Raw genomic sequence first — 15,928 nt, 5'->3', positions numbered from 1 at the left:
GTCACTTTGCATCTAATAATTTGCTGCACACCAAACAGTTTGGTTTCACAAAGGGGCGCTCAACCACAGATGCTGGAGTTGCACTACTAACACATATATATAAGGCATGGGAAAACTCAAAAAATGCTTTAGGGATATTTTGTGACCTCTCCAAGGCATTTGACTGCGTTGAACATTGTACTTTATTGCGTAAACTTAGTCACTATGGGATTAAAGGACAAGCTCAGAACCTCATAGCCTCATACCTGCATGATAGGATACAAACTGTAGTTGTTAATGGAGAACGTTCTGGCGGTGCGCCAATTAACATTGGTGTTCCACAGGGATCTATTTTAGGACCCTTCTTGTTCTTGGTATATATCAATGACCTACCTTATTATTTACAGGATAGGTGTGAAATAGTTCTGTTTGCAGATGATACCTCATTAATTTTTAATGTGGATAGGCATGACCCAAATGTTGACGAAGTGAACAGTGCTCTTTTACACATATCCGACTGGTTTACTGCTAATAATTTATTATTAAATGCCAAAAAAACAACTTGTGTTGAATTTTTACTACCAAACGTTAAAAAGTTAAGCAGAAATATTACCTTGAACGGGGAGGTATTACACCCTACAGAATCGACTGTATTTCTTGGGTTAACATTGGACGAGAAACTACAGTGGGGAGCCCATGTCAACACCGTTGCAGGTAAGCTCAGTTCAGCAGCATATGCAGTCCGAAAGGTAAGGCATCTCACCGATGAAGATACAGCTAGATTGGTTTATTTCAGCTACTTTCATAGTATTATGTCCTATGGAATTCTACTATGGGGCAGGGCAGCAGATATAGAAACTATATTTATCTTACAGAAAAGAGCCATTCGCTCTATATATAATTTACGTGCTCGGGACTCACTAAGAGATCTCTTTAAGAATACTGGTATCCTTACTGTACCATCACAGTATATATTTAATAATATTTTGCATGTACACAAAAATGCCGACGTACACACAAGAGTAGGAGATAGACACTGTTATGGCACAAGGAACAGAAATAGAATTGAAATGCCATTTTTCCGATTAGCTAAAGTTAAAAATTCATTTATGGGTCAAGGTATACGCTTTTACAATAGAATTCCTCATAATATTAAAGAGTTTGGTAGTGCTAAATTTAAAACTTATGTAAAAAATATATTAGTTCAGAGAGCCTATTATAGCATTAAGGAATATATGGAAGATGAAAATCCATGGAGGGTTGTCGCGTAAGAACCACAGGACAGTTCTTTGGCATATTATGATATATTATGTAGTTAGATTTAAGTTACAGATTATGTAATATTGACAATATGATTTTAAAAGAGCAACTATGGAGTTTCTTGCCGGTTCTTCTCCATAGATACTGCTTTCCGAATCGGTGGTAAATGTTAAAAATACTTATGTAATGACGATTCGAAAGTGCTACTAAAAGTAGTCTAATTGAATAAATAAATGTTTGAGTTTGAGTTTGAGTTTAGTGTAAAAAAAAATTATATATTCATAAAAAAATATGTAACGTTTATTTAAAAGCCTTTAATAGCTTGTAAAAACCATTTTAGACTATGTAATGAAATAAATTTCATTTGGTAGAGCAGAGTATTATTCTTTAAAAGGGGCGGGGTTTTGTGATGTTTTAATTCTTACTTATTAATATTTTGAAATTTTATGTAAAATGATATCTTACTTATCTTATTAATTTTAAGAATAACACAACTCTAGCTGTTCCAACATTTATGATATTGAATGAAGCGTAATAATTAGTTTCATTGTTTAATATTAAGTTCATGTACTTAAACGGTTTTAATGAGAATATGTAAGCTATTATAATAAGATAATATTGATGTCTAGTAGCGTGAGTCATCGTGACTTGCAAATATATTGGCGACATTATGTTAGATTGAACTATTTGATATGTAAAAATAAACGTTTTTATATGTTTGGCTTTGACTACTGTGGTTAAAATATAATAAAATATTTAACACAGCTATAGCAATTTTGTGAATGATATAATTGTGGAAATGTCGCTAAATAAGATACGAATAAGTGTATAGAAACTTTCTCATAAAAAGGATTAGAACATGAGAAATACAAATAGCTTTTTATTCTGTTGAGCTGAGGTTTACGTAGAATATCTCTTTTTATTCTTACGTTAGCATTTTTAAGTAGCTACATACCACAACGCACTTTATAGTTTCCCTAACATCCAGTTTCTTGCATATTAAGTAGTCAATATTATTACATAAACATATTGATTCTTCATTATCTGTGTATCTTTGAAGCCAACTAAGTAATTATTTTAATTGTTTGTGGAGTAAGTTTTAATTAGTTAAAAAATAAACTGTCAATTGACAGAAGGGTGTACATCTATTTGTAAATTTTAATAATGAATTCATTATGTCGTGTAGTTATCTGTATGTGTGTAATTAATTGGAAATAATATATTCACAGTTAAGTATATGAAATTTATACATGTACTAGCAAACCCGGCGAACTCCGTTTCGCCACCAGAGACACCTTTTCTTTGCTATAAACCTCACGGAGCCCGAGACCTTTCCAACGAATTCAAAACCGTGGAAATCGGTTCGTGCGTTCTGGAGTTATAGCGTCAGGAAGGAAAACCCGACTTATTTTTTATATACCTAGTAGATTACAGGTGGTGTCGTTAAGAGGCTTCAATAATAATAAAAAAAAAAAATAAGAACACTACATTATTATTAGCTCTAATTCCTTGAAACTTTATAATTAAAGTTTAGAAACAATATCCATGCCACCCGCATAGTTGGATGCATTAAAATATAAAATTAAAACAGAGATATCAAAACACAAATCTCCTCGAAGTAGACCGCTGTCAATTTTAATTCTAAAGTAGGACTTGGGAGCACGCGAATTTCGCGCCGAATCAGCTTAACTTGTCAAAATTGACGCGCGCAAATTAAGAAGCGCGGTGGTCTGCGAGCCGGAGAACGTGCTAAAGGTGCAGCGTCAATCTCACTTCACAGATTTTTCTTTTAGTTTCAAAATAAATGAAAAAAAAAGAAACATTCGTTTTATTGCTGTCTCGCGGCAGTAGCTCAGTTTGAAGATCGGTCGCAGCGCGCGCGCCCGTTTGCCGTCCGCCATATTTTCCCGCCTAGCCTCAGCGCGATTTCGAATTCAGAAACGTTTGACATTTTTTTTAGTGCAGTTTTGGTGTGGCCTGTGTTGTGCTGTGTTTGGTAAATGTAAAAGAGGTGCACTATAGTCAGTTTAAAATAAAAAATAAATAATTTATTTTTTATTTATAGTCAGTTTAGTGTAGTTCGATATCATTGCGATGACATTTAGCATATCCTGTCCGTCGACACAGGTAAGGGCTACATTTAATAAGGCAAATCAATAGGTTGTGTAAAGAACTACCTACCTAATTGGCTGTTACAGTTACCTACATGCAAGTGTTATTCGAAAAGGTAGCGCAAATTTCTCAAATGGCATTTGTTGTAAAAAAACATCCAAAAATTTTTCTAAAACACTATCAGTTTCACAACTATTAACTATTATTAAATTGAAATTCAAGGAAAAAATTGTTATTTATTAATAAAGCGTTTGCTATAATTTCATGGCCCGATTATAGCAGATTTAACACGTGGAAAGTGCAAATGTTTAAAAAAAATGCGGAAAATCAAATTTTGTCTCTACGCAACTCTTGGTGGCAATAATAACTCCAAGATCAAAATTTAAATAAAAAATAATTAACTAAAAGATCTTTAGCACACTCCGTACCATGCCATGGCTCGAATTTGTAAAATTCTATAAGTTCGAAAACAAGCACTATAAAAGTTAATTATGAATCCGTCTTGAAGTTATTTCCCAAAGTATGATCACCATGAAAATAAATTAAAAGTAAGGAAGGTTTCATATCCCTTTAGGACATTATTAATTTTATAAATGACATATACCATTACACGTAGTATATTATTATTAGTCTGTGCCATTACAATGCAAGCGGATTTAACATTTATGTAGAATATCTACAATCACTAAAGTGTTTTTGGTTGTTATTTCAACATTGAACACATAAAATTAAATGTTTATTATTCTAATACACAATAAATCCATGTTATAATGAGCTTTCCAGTCTAATCTAGATATGTTGGACACTAAATGTCTGCGTTTGTCCCTAATGAGTCCAATAGAATATAATATAGTGGTATCTTGATAGAAGTTGACTCGCGGAGGCTTATGTCTGGCTTATGCTTTTGCAGTTGACTCTACAATTTATTTAAAAGACCTATTCAATTTCGATGAACTGCTAGGCGATGGTTAGTTGATGAAGAAGTGACCAATATCAATATAAACATTCACTACAGTAATTTTAGTATCGAATATAAGAAAGTAAGTTATTTAATAATTGTTATGAAGGGGTGAATTTGGGAATGGAATTTTGTGTGGTGAAAGGCAATTACCATATTATGGGAAAACAAGTGGAAACATTTGGTCCTTCTATTATATTATCTTTATTCTGTCTTTCTCTGCAAATTATCAAACCTATCTTTGACGTAAGTCCTAAAAATTTCAATGAAACGGTAGGTAATCATTTTTATGTGTAGATTGTAATACATAATTAAATCATTAGTTCGAAGAAAACTGACATCTTATTGAAAAATGTATAGTAGCGTAGTATAGGTAATATGAGTCATGACATATCACATACATTCAAAACAAGCAATAAGCAATCGAATTTAACCTGCCTTCGGGAGTTCTAATACACTCCTTGCAAAGGTCTAAACTACATTGATGACATGCAAATTGAAACATAATCAGAATGCAAAATTAATTAGCATTATATAATTCTATGCATATTTGGTTCCAACTACTTTAATTATATGCGTGCATATATTGAAAGTGTATTTGCGATTAATAGTCAATATGACGTCATAAACTGTTCCTACAAAGTAATAATATGTAATCTTAAGCAATAATAAGTAATCTTACTTAGCAATATATATCTACCAATGAATTTATCTATATCATAATTATTCAGAATACATGAATTTATATGGTAATGAAACATCATACTATTATGTAAATTAGATAATAAGACTTAGTGAATATAATGTTGCTCTACATTATAAGGATTTTTCAGAAAGCTTTAAATCTAAAGCACCGTGATGATGATGACATAATGTAATAACAGTATGCTTTTACTCAGTTCCAAATATTAAATGTCACAACCTAATAAGTCTAACTGCAATTTGAGTCCGGTCTCTCCCATATATACTGGACATTGGCGGAGTCCCTACTTATTGGGTGGAGCCATTAATTAAGAGAAGAAGAAGTCAAATAATAAGAATCTTGCAAAAGTAGTTAGTTACGAAAACATTAAAATGGAATATGGGACGATAATTCTGAGAGAATAAGCTGTTCCTATCTTCATAGATATTATATTCCTCATGGAAATAACTTAACTGGTAGAAGTGTCTATCAAAATTTGTGGTAGCAAGCTCTGCTATCACTATACGATACTGTTGTGTCCCTGGTTTCCTTAAGATACTATACTTTCAGTACAAATTCATCGCATGATTTTATACCACTCACACTGTGTTATGCGCTTTTCACTTCTAAAAAGCCTTTCCCATGATCCTTTGGCTTTCAGTCAATTTAACTTGGTTTTAATACATTAAAATTATATAAGGTTTCTCTTGTAAGGGATTTTGTATTTAGAACGCATAGTTTGTGTTCAAATATTTAATAGTTATAAGTGTGTGTACGTATTTAAATTGATTGTCTAACGGTATATACGTTTGTCTGATAATACTCAGGTCACGCTTGTTGCTAGTCATGTTCTTAGCTCTTGGTGACAAACTTTATAGAGTCATTCATTTGTGGAATTATTTGATACATTTTGCTGCAAATGGCGGGCAAGAATTGTGTATTGTTACAGATATTATATGGTTACAATGCTTATAAAGTCATATTTTCGGATATTCTTATTCTGATAAAGAGCTAACAATAACAAAATTTATACACACTTAAAAAAAATAATGTATTGTAACTCAATAGTTTAAGCGGATCAATAAGAAGGTACGTTATTATAAAGTATGATTTTTGCTATTATTCTTTTTCTAATTATTAGTAATGCTCTTTGCAAATGAGTATATCATTATTTTCCAGTTTTACATATGTAAAACGCGTTTAACCGTGTTTAAAACCAGTAAAAACCAAATAGTGTCGAGTGCTACCGCTATCATTAAGCGGTTTTGGTTTGTAAACAACTTTGGAAACTTTCTTTACAGTCGCGTAGATAAGTGCTTTGTTTTTCCTTGCACTTCAGCTTTGTTTGGAAATCTTTAAATGTTAAATATTATGTTAAATATGTAAATACTGTGTGTCTTATGAACAGTTGCTAATAGTTGTTAAGGATTATTGTTAATTGAATGCACATTTATTACTTATTTTGTAGCGTAATTGGTTATTAGTTATCAACCAATTATTTTATAAGTTCATCAAGCGCTGACTCACTTAGCAGTCCGCATGAAAATCATAATGCCCTTCGAGTTCGAAGTCATTTTATGGAACTACATATAACACTACTTAGCGGTCACCCTACGATGGCCTCTCATGTCTTGATATTCAAGACATGAGAGGCCATCACATTATGATTATTGATTGCATGAAAAAAGCCAATTAAGAAGGGCAAATTTAAAAAATATGGATTCAGACTAGCATAGCATAGCATGGCTGGCATAGCTTAAAAGTTCAATGTCTCGTTAAAATTATGAATAGGGCAGTTACTTTAGGCAACAAAAGCATTCAAAAATATTTACAATATCACCATTGAATATAAAAACAATATATTTTGAGATATTAAAATTACCAATTTTTGTTTGTAATTATTTTAAATCACATCATACGATGGTATAAAAATATCTACTAAAATAAATAGATACAATATAATAATGTAAAATAAAATATCCCAAGTCGTACTGTAATTATAAAATAGGTTTACAGTACATACATATTTAAAGATATTCTATTCAACGTAACATATTATTTTATCAAACAAAAAAGAACATCAAAGAGGCACTTATAAATCACGAATGAAATTATGATGTCTAAAACCACGATAATTCAATAGATAATAAGCAATTTGTCCATCTGTCATATCATAAATTTGTTTTCGCAAACAAATTCGTTTTGTGGCTCGTTGCTTCTGCGTAAACCGCACATTTAGACCGGAATAATTCAGTGATAACATTGTGAACAGGTGCTAAAGTGACGGATAGATTACCCGCTTATTTCTCTGTTTATAATGTATTGGCATTATAATTTTTTTATATTATTATCAGGGGACTGTTATAAAAATTACTACTACTAATATAAGCTATTATGTGCTATATTAAGGACACTGTAATTAACTCTACGATCATTAGAAATTATAACATTTTATGTTGTTTGTTATGTTATTTTTAATTTAATAAATTCGCGCAACGAAACCGTTCAACACAACAAGCATTCAGTTCTACCTGAAGAAATGTAGACCAAAATTGTATGTCATTAATGTCATTAGAAAAGATAAATTGACTTTCCACCACGACTGTACATTCGTTTGTTTAGCTCAGGTGCTATACGCCTTGTAGTAGGAAAGTGTACACAGTGCTGAGTGGGCAGGAAAGCTTTAATTATCGATATAATTGATTTTTAATAGCACCTCGTTATAACGAAGAATATGACTCAAGTGGGTATTAATTTGGCGGCGCCTTTTGTTGACCAATCATCGTTTTCTAGGATTTTGGTACAGGGTCGAGTCGGAATAGTATTTATCAAGTCTGTTCTAGATGAAAAAAACAGATGCATAAAATTAAATGTGGTGTTAGAATATAAACGATTGAAGAGAGATCATTTATAAAGTTGCTGAGAACATAAAAATAAAGAAATACTGCTAGACAATTAGACGTATCTGCCTGTAAAAATAGTGCGGATGGACTCATATACACTTCATAAGATAAGCAGATATATGAACATACGAACAGAAAATTACGTTGTTGGGGTCAAATTATATCAAAATAATTATCCAATCATTCAGCGACATATTTAAGAATTTAACTACATAGTTAGAATAACTGGAGTTTGTTTTACTCAAAATCTTTGTAAAAGCCTTCGCTTTCTCGAATAAATTATATTTCAAATACAATATCTAAGAATAACATATTACGATGGCCATATAAAAGCTTGCTAGCCGTCGGGAAACGTGTAATCTTTTGTTCTATCGATATGAATAAAACAAGAATCTAATATTTGTCATTATAAAGAATAGGTGTCTAATTTATATCATAAAACAGTCATTAATTAAATAATTAATGGGCTACCAATCAGGCGGTATTTAAATAGAAGACGCCGCGTCGGATGATCAAACACATAGTTGTTGGTAGAATTTATTAAGCTTCAAAACAATAAATAAATTGTTTTTGAATATATAACTTTTATTGGTATGTGGTATTCGTGAATTAAAGATTGTGTCTCATGACATTCTTTTAGGATGTTATGTACCACCCATAAGCAGTTAATATAATACTTTTGGAAGCTGATGAATGCTTCACTGAGAATTAGGGAAGTTTCTCCAATTCTAATTTTTTGCAGTTTTTGTGGTTAAACACAACAAGCATTCAGTTCTACCTCAAGAAATGTAGACTAAAATTGTATGTCATTAATGTCATTAGAAAAGATAAATTGACTTTCCACCACGACTGTACTTTCGTTTGTTTAGCTCAGGTGCTATACACCTTGTAGTAGGAAAGTGTACACAGTGCTGAGTAGGCAGGAAAGCTTTAATTATCGATATAATTGATTTTTAATAGCACCTCGTTATAACGAAGAATATGACTCACTCATTAGGTGGCTATTAATTTGGCGGTGTCTTTTGTTGACACATCATCGTTTTCTAGGATTTTGGTACAGGGTCGAGTCGGAATAGTATTTATCAAGTCTGTTCTAGATGAAAAAAACAGATGCATTAAATTAAATGTGGTTGTAGAATATAAACAATTGAAGAGAGATCATTTATAAAAATGCTGAGAACATAAAAATAAAAAAATACTGCTAGACAATTAGACGCATCTGCCTGTAATAAATGGACTCATATACACTTCATAAGCATAATATTATGTACTTAGGAAAGATAAAAAAATGCAGAAAATTACGTCGCATGGGGTCAAATTATATTAAAATATCCTGCCATTCAGCGACAACCAGAGTTGAACTAGTTAGAATAACTGGATTTCTTTTTTTAGATATCTTTGTAAAAACCTTCGCTTTCTCGAAGTAAATTATATTCCCAACTAGCGGTCCGCCCCGGCTTCGCCCGTGGTACATGTTTACGTTTTCTCTACATAAAAACCATCCTCGTACTTCAAGGAATATAATAAAAAAAGAATTATCGAAATCGGTTCAGCCGTTCTCGAGTTATGCGCTTACCAACACATTTTGCGATTCATTTTTATATATAAGAAAGATACATAAACTAAGAACCAACATATTACGATGGTCACATAAAAGCTTGCTAACCTTCGGGAAACGTGTAATCTTTTGTTCTATCGATGTGAATAAAACAAGAATCTAATATTTGTCATTATAAAGAATGGGTGTCTAATTTATATCATAAAACAGTCATTAATAAAATAATTAATAGGCCACCAATCAAGCGGTATTAAAATAGAAGACGCCGCGTCGGATGATCAAACACATAGTTGTTGGTAGAATTTATTAAGCTTCAAAACAATAGATAAATTGTTTTTGAATATAACTTTTATTGGTATGTGGTATTCGTGAATTTAAGATTGTGTCTCATGACATTTTTTTGGGATAACATGTACCACCCATAAGCAGAATATATGTACTTTAAGGTGATGAGTCTGACTTCACTGAGAATTAAGGAAGTTTCTGTAAATCAGATTTTTTGCAGTTTTGCCAATGTGCCATTATGCAAATTTACTTCCTAGTGACTGTCTGTATAGTGTATATCCTTCTCATCGATGATAGAACACAATTTTTTACGATTAACGAATGAAAAACAGTAAACACATTGTATTAATTTAGAAATGCATAAAGACAGCTAATCGGTAAGATGTAGAGGTGCGGAGTATCGCTGAAAAACGTGCAAATTACTCGAAAAAACCGTGTCCATACCGTGTCTTATCGACTATTGGAGTGGGTACGATGTCCCATGCACTGTACTCTACAATACTTTTTTTTAATTTCAAGGCGACTATAGTTTGAAAAAACATGCGAGGAATAGACAAAAATACATGTACGTGTATTCCCCTATAATTATTTCCCATTACTAATGTCAATGCCCTTACCATAAAAACTTCTAGACTTCAATTACTCCTTTTACAGTTATTTACACTAAAACCAACCTTATATCCATAACAATAAGGTTTATAAATAGCGCAAAACGTTTGCAGACTTCTCCCACATTGTTTCATCTCTAGGGATTAACTATTACTTTTTATAGTTATTGAATAGTATCCTTATGTTCCTGGGTTACAAATAACTCGGAGAGGTATCTAAATTTTATGATAATTTATGTTTTGTTCGATTTATTTATTTGAACCTTTTTTTTAAACAGGAAATGTGGGATGTAGCGTTTATTCAGATTGTTTTAAGGGTGAAGATTTTAATATTTTTAGTTAATTAAACGGTCAAATTCGTGTGTATTGTTAAGTGATTTCGTAATTATTTGGTGCAAGTAATCCTTTACAATATTAAATACAATATTGTTTTCTACAACATTACGTTAGCTTTTAACGGGGTAGTTCAACATGGAGCTTATTCCGAATTCCTTTTAAATATAATGATTGAAAAAACGTAGAATATTAAATCTTTTAATCTACTTACTAATATACAACTTATTTCAGACACAGACCTTATTTAAGAATTAAACATTATAAAGTTATTGTAATAAAAAAGTATTATGGTAACATTGATTTTATTATTAACTATTGTTATGAATACCGCTCATGCAACAGCCGGACAATATAATAATATTTTAATATAACAAGAGAGATAATTGTTATCTTGTAATAATATTGTCTCTAGTCTGCGTTTTGTGAACCGTCTAACAAAATTTACAGCCTCGTATTTGAACTTGTCTTCCCGCGTTTACTCATGTCAAAATATAAGATAGTGGTATAGACTAACTACAAGAATACGGGAATATGTGTTCATTTATTAAAGAAATATCCTTATTATTCAAAAAGTGCATAAAATATATATTGTAATTAGATTTTTAAAGCATAATTTCAATGATAATGTTATATCCCGAATTGGAATTTCAGAAATAAAAAAAATGACAGGTGACATGGCTGTATGTCCATAATCCTTTGCCTCGTTTGAAATCCTTCTAGAATCTTTTTGGCGGCAACATTTTGCGTAACGTGGCTTTACGAAATGTTTGTATGTGATCCAGAGACAAAGCCGATCGATTTAGAATCAATAGTGAGTTCTTATTGGTCATTTGAGTGAGTGATGCTTTATAATTAGTTAAGTGCGGCAGAACAAGGACACAGTGACTGACACTCTTAATATAGATGAGATATTTTTGAAGCAATCGACGATGGCGTTAAGTGATTTGGAATGTGTAATCGTATCATGCAACTGCATAGGTAGTTGTTTTTTGTATGTATAAGTATCTAGTTTATTTTTATAGTAACTTGTGTTTATTTCTAAGCGCTGAACGAGTGAGATCCTTGTGTTATCCTCTACAGTCTATGGAGACGGAATGAAAAGACGGATGGAAGTATCTTGAAAATCCTAAAGGATGTTTTTTGAAATTAAATTTTCAGCTGCTGTTATAGTAAATAAATAATTAATATAAATGTATTCGATTTAATTAAAAAGGGATGTTTTAAACGAACAATGAACGAATTAAGCATCATATGAAGAAGAGACACAGAAATATTATTCCATTTGCACTATGATTTCATTTTATAAGGTAACCCGTAAAATGTATATATGTAATATGTATGTATATGAAAAAAAAAAAGAATTTCTAAAATCCCTTACTATTTTAATTTAACTCCTTTTTAAATAATAATGTACTATAAAATGCCACACAATATTATCTCATAGCGTGTGCGATAAACAACACATATTCGTAAGTGTGCACACACAAACAACTTTACAGTCAATCTACGCGTTTATGACCAGATTATTACTAGTTTATTATTCACATAAAAGCGTATTACCTACGAGTTAAAGCGCTTTGTGCGGGGGTTGTCAATCCTCGGTAGAGAAAATAATGCTTTTTAAATTGGTTATAAACGTAAAAAAAAAATACTAGCAATTTTCCCCGTCTTTCTCTTAGTTCTGATATAGATTTATGTATCTGAGCAGGTATCTACTATATTAAGTCAGAATTATTGAATGGACTATTAAACATATTCTTTTAAATTGAATAGATTTTTGGAAAGATTGGATATATTTAGAGCTGCCAATAAAGCCAATAAAAATACTATTATAATGCCGATTTAGAAAAATTTGTGTTATTCATTCTTTTTAAGATGGTTATTTAATTTCTGAAATAACGTAAACGAAAAGATTTACTTTTAAACAAACTGTTAGGTACTATATTCAAACAATATTTTTATAATTAAATTTTATTTCATGCACATTCGATTATATTTATTTAGTTGCCCACCTCTGATAGTAATATCATTCGTGTCCAAAAAATTGGCACAAATTCAATAGACAGAGACACTGACCACATAATCTGAAAAATGTGCGGCTCTATATTTATTGTTCTACCAAATTAAAACATTGTCTGATATGACTAATACAATAATACTGTAACATTTCAATGTAGAGATTATCTATCTACTATCTTACCTTGACTATCTGCTAAACTATTGCATAATAAAAACAAATCACCGTGTTTTTCTGGAAATATAAAAAAAATGAGCTTTACAAAAAATATACAATGGCATAGAGCAGGCATATATGCAGTGTAATAATGTAACATATTAATAAAAATTTTACATGTCTTTAGTGTAAACATCTTAATAATAAGGACATTATTATCCAGTTATTGAAATGAATTCATTTATATTTGCATTTCATTACAGGTAGAACATGTTTTAAAACTTCGTGCAACGTACACAATATTAAACCTAACCAAAGCTGTTAATAGATAGTATATTCTAAAATTAGTTTTAAATATTAAACTTTAAAATTATGTATAATGTTATTTCAGAACTAAATCGTGATAGTCAGTTTTATATCTAACTAGCGGTCCGCCCCGGCTTCGCCCGTGGTACATATGAAAAATAGATGTTGGCCGATTCTCAGACTTACCCGATATTCACAGAAAATTTCATGAGAATCGGTCCACCCGTTTCGGAGGAGTATGCAGACTAACATTGTGACACGAGAATTTTATATATAAGATTATATATTTTGCATATGATGTTAAAAAAAAAAAAACGTTAATATGATGCTCGAACTGCTAGATCATGCTAAAACCACCAAACCGAGAAAGAGGTGTGATTTCTGTCATCACTGTCAACATTATGTCAAAATTCCCGCCATTTCTCTTTACCGCGTTACCATGACAACATAGTGTTGCAACATTTAAACACGCTTTAACCCCCAACCGAGCTGCATTAGACAACCGAGATATTAATTCGATCGGACCGAACCAGTCTTGATTATTTACTATAAAGTTGTTTTTAATTAATATTCACTGTAAATTAATATGCAACGGGTTTGTGTCGTGTGAACTGGCTAACGAAGATGAAAGTACGTACGCAAATATTTCTAAAGTAAGGCTAAAATTGTGATGCAATGAGAATTGATACTTAACAATGTAGATATGAAATTAAACGATTTAGTAAGATTATTTTTTTACAAGTGCAAAGGCTACATGATGATTTACTTTGCATGTTAAGTTCAATTTATCGATTTTTTAAAAGGCAGAAATCTTAAAATAGTGCAATATAGCATAATAATAGTCTCTATTCAGCAGGAATACCAAACAACCAATTTATCGTTAATCACAATTTTAATATCGAACTATTACTACTAAAGACTAAATAAGGATTTATAGAGTAATCGAAATCATATTAAGTACAGTTAAAATGATTACCGAAAATACACATAATTTTACGCCCGATAAATTATCAATTTCCTCGTTACTCCATTTACACACGCCTTTCGAAAAGTTTGACATGAAGAGGAACAAGTTTCACGTCGTGGCGGGAAATGAAAATAAAATGGCGACTGCAAATTACGTCCAATTCAAAATTAATTGGCGTCTACCGGGGTTTGTGAGCACGCGATTCTCAGACCCCTGCTGAGTGAGATCAAAAACTAAACAAGCTTAACTATTTCATCCAATGGTTCATTGAATATTGATGAGTTTCGTTTTTAAAATATATTGACGTAAATGTGATTTAGATTTAATTTTGTCCCCGCATTTTAACTTTGACACTATAACATTTATTTATAACGTTAGTTGGCCGCAAATAACCAAATAAAAGTACGAAGGCATGAATGTGGTTTCAATATTGATGAAATAAAATGTCCAATGTCTATTAATATAAAATATGTTATATCTAAATACACCGTCTTAATTACACCCAAGCCTACACAAGTCTAGGGATGTATCATCTCTGGCAATATACGAAATAGATATTTTTCAATTAACCGAATAATTGATATATTGAATAAACCATGAAACGAAACATGTCTTTTATACAGACTTCTCATTATCGAACATCGTTTTCCTCACCGAGATCCCGTTAATATTTTTTCTTAACACTTTAAGCGTGTTTACTCTCTATCAAGAAAAATACAGTCCAGGGTAACAAGTAAGACGAGATTGCATCGACACTATCATTTGCGGGTGATAAACCAACAGAATGGGAGATTGACGCGTTTTTAACAAGAGCCGTTCATGCATAATGCATGCGGTAATCACTATGCAGTGTTGCAGGGCTGCTTGTAAATATTGTTAGCGCTTTAAAATCTATTTCTAACATAAATGGTTGGTGCTTGAATACGAAGTGGTTACCGAATAAATCTGTATTATGATGTCTCACAATGGGTACTAATGTGGTAATGGGAAACATCTGCGGTCCTTTTATTGTAATCTAGCTAAGACACTATATATAATTTTTCATGGGTACGTATTCTCAGTTAGTAAAATATTTAGATACAAATAATTTTGTAAAAAGTCTCATTTTTTATAGTTAATTTATTGCTATTTTGATTACTTGTTCTGCAGTTTTTGTATATGTATAAATAATTAACACGTTCACTGCGGCATGTCCAGTATCGGGCCATCAGCGACTACACCACAGTGCGGCGCCCAAAATCGCAGTTTTCACCGTGGTGCGGCGAGGTTTTTTATATGTTAATCAATGACTAGAAAAGAGACAAATATATTTTTGTGATCACAGTTTGAAGTAGGACTCAATTTCGTTTAAAAATCGTATGGCAAAATATTGGACACAACGCATAGAAAAGAAACCTTTTCTTTTGTGTGCGGCATGTCAAATATTTTCCCATGGACAAGCACCTTATGCCGCACTGTACTGCGAGCGCGCCGCGTGTCAGTCTCGCATAGTGATGCACCAGGACAGAAGCACTTTTCTTTTGAGTTTTTTTAAATGACAATGATACCTTAGAGGCTTTAGTTTTTTTACTTTCTTTTATTTCGTAGCATAAATGCAAAAATGTGATGACAGTTGTGAAAATAATATAAAACATTAAAATAAAAGATACTGAACAAATTAAAACAAAAGTTACTGAACAATTTCCTGATAGTACTCTATCAAGTACCTTGTTTTATATGTGTTTTTTTTTGTATCGACGATCTCGTTATCTGTTAACAAACAGACTGAAATATACAAAATTGATTTATATCGATATCGATG

General features: G+C 31.6%; 2 protein-coding genes across 2 annotated transcripts in view; both read left to right on the top strand.

Moving 5' to 3' along the window:
- LOC149480164 (uncharacterized) overlaps positions 1-15,928 on the top strand; it is a 381,320-nt gene that overhangs the window by 127,283 nt on the left and 238,109 nt on the right. The gene's annotated exons all lie outside the window — the stretch shown is intronic.
- The window catches only part of LOC149480168 (uncharacterized), a 180,127-nt gene continuing 167,311 nt past the window's right edge, over positions 3,113-15,928 (top strand). The window contains exon 1 of the mRNA XM_089707300.1: positions 3,113-3,366. The gene's annotated coding sequence lies outside the window, so the exon portion shown is untranslated. The remainder of the gene's footprint in view (positions 3,367-15,928) is intronic.

This window comes from Colias philodice, chromosome 19 (assembly GCF_061535455.1).
Source record: "Colias philodice isolate Cphi_HAF_F1 chromosome 19, ilColPhil1 Martin Lab GWU primary, whole genome shotgun sequence".
In the NCBI taxonomy this organism is placed as follows: domain Eukaryota; kingdom Metazoa; phylum Arthropoda; class Insecta; order Lepidoptera; family Pieridae; genus Colias; species Colias philodice.
Note: the sequence above shows the minus strand (reverse complement) of the source record. Positions and strands in the feature narration are given on the sequence as shown.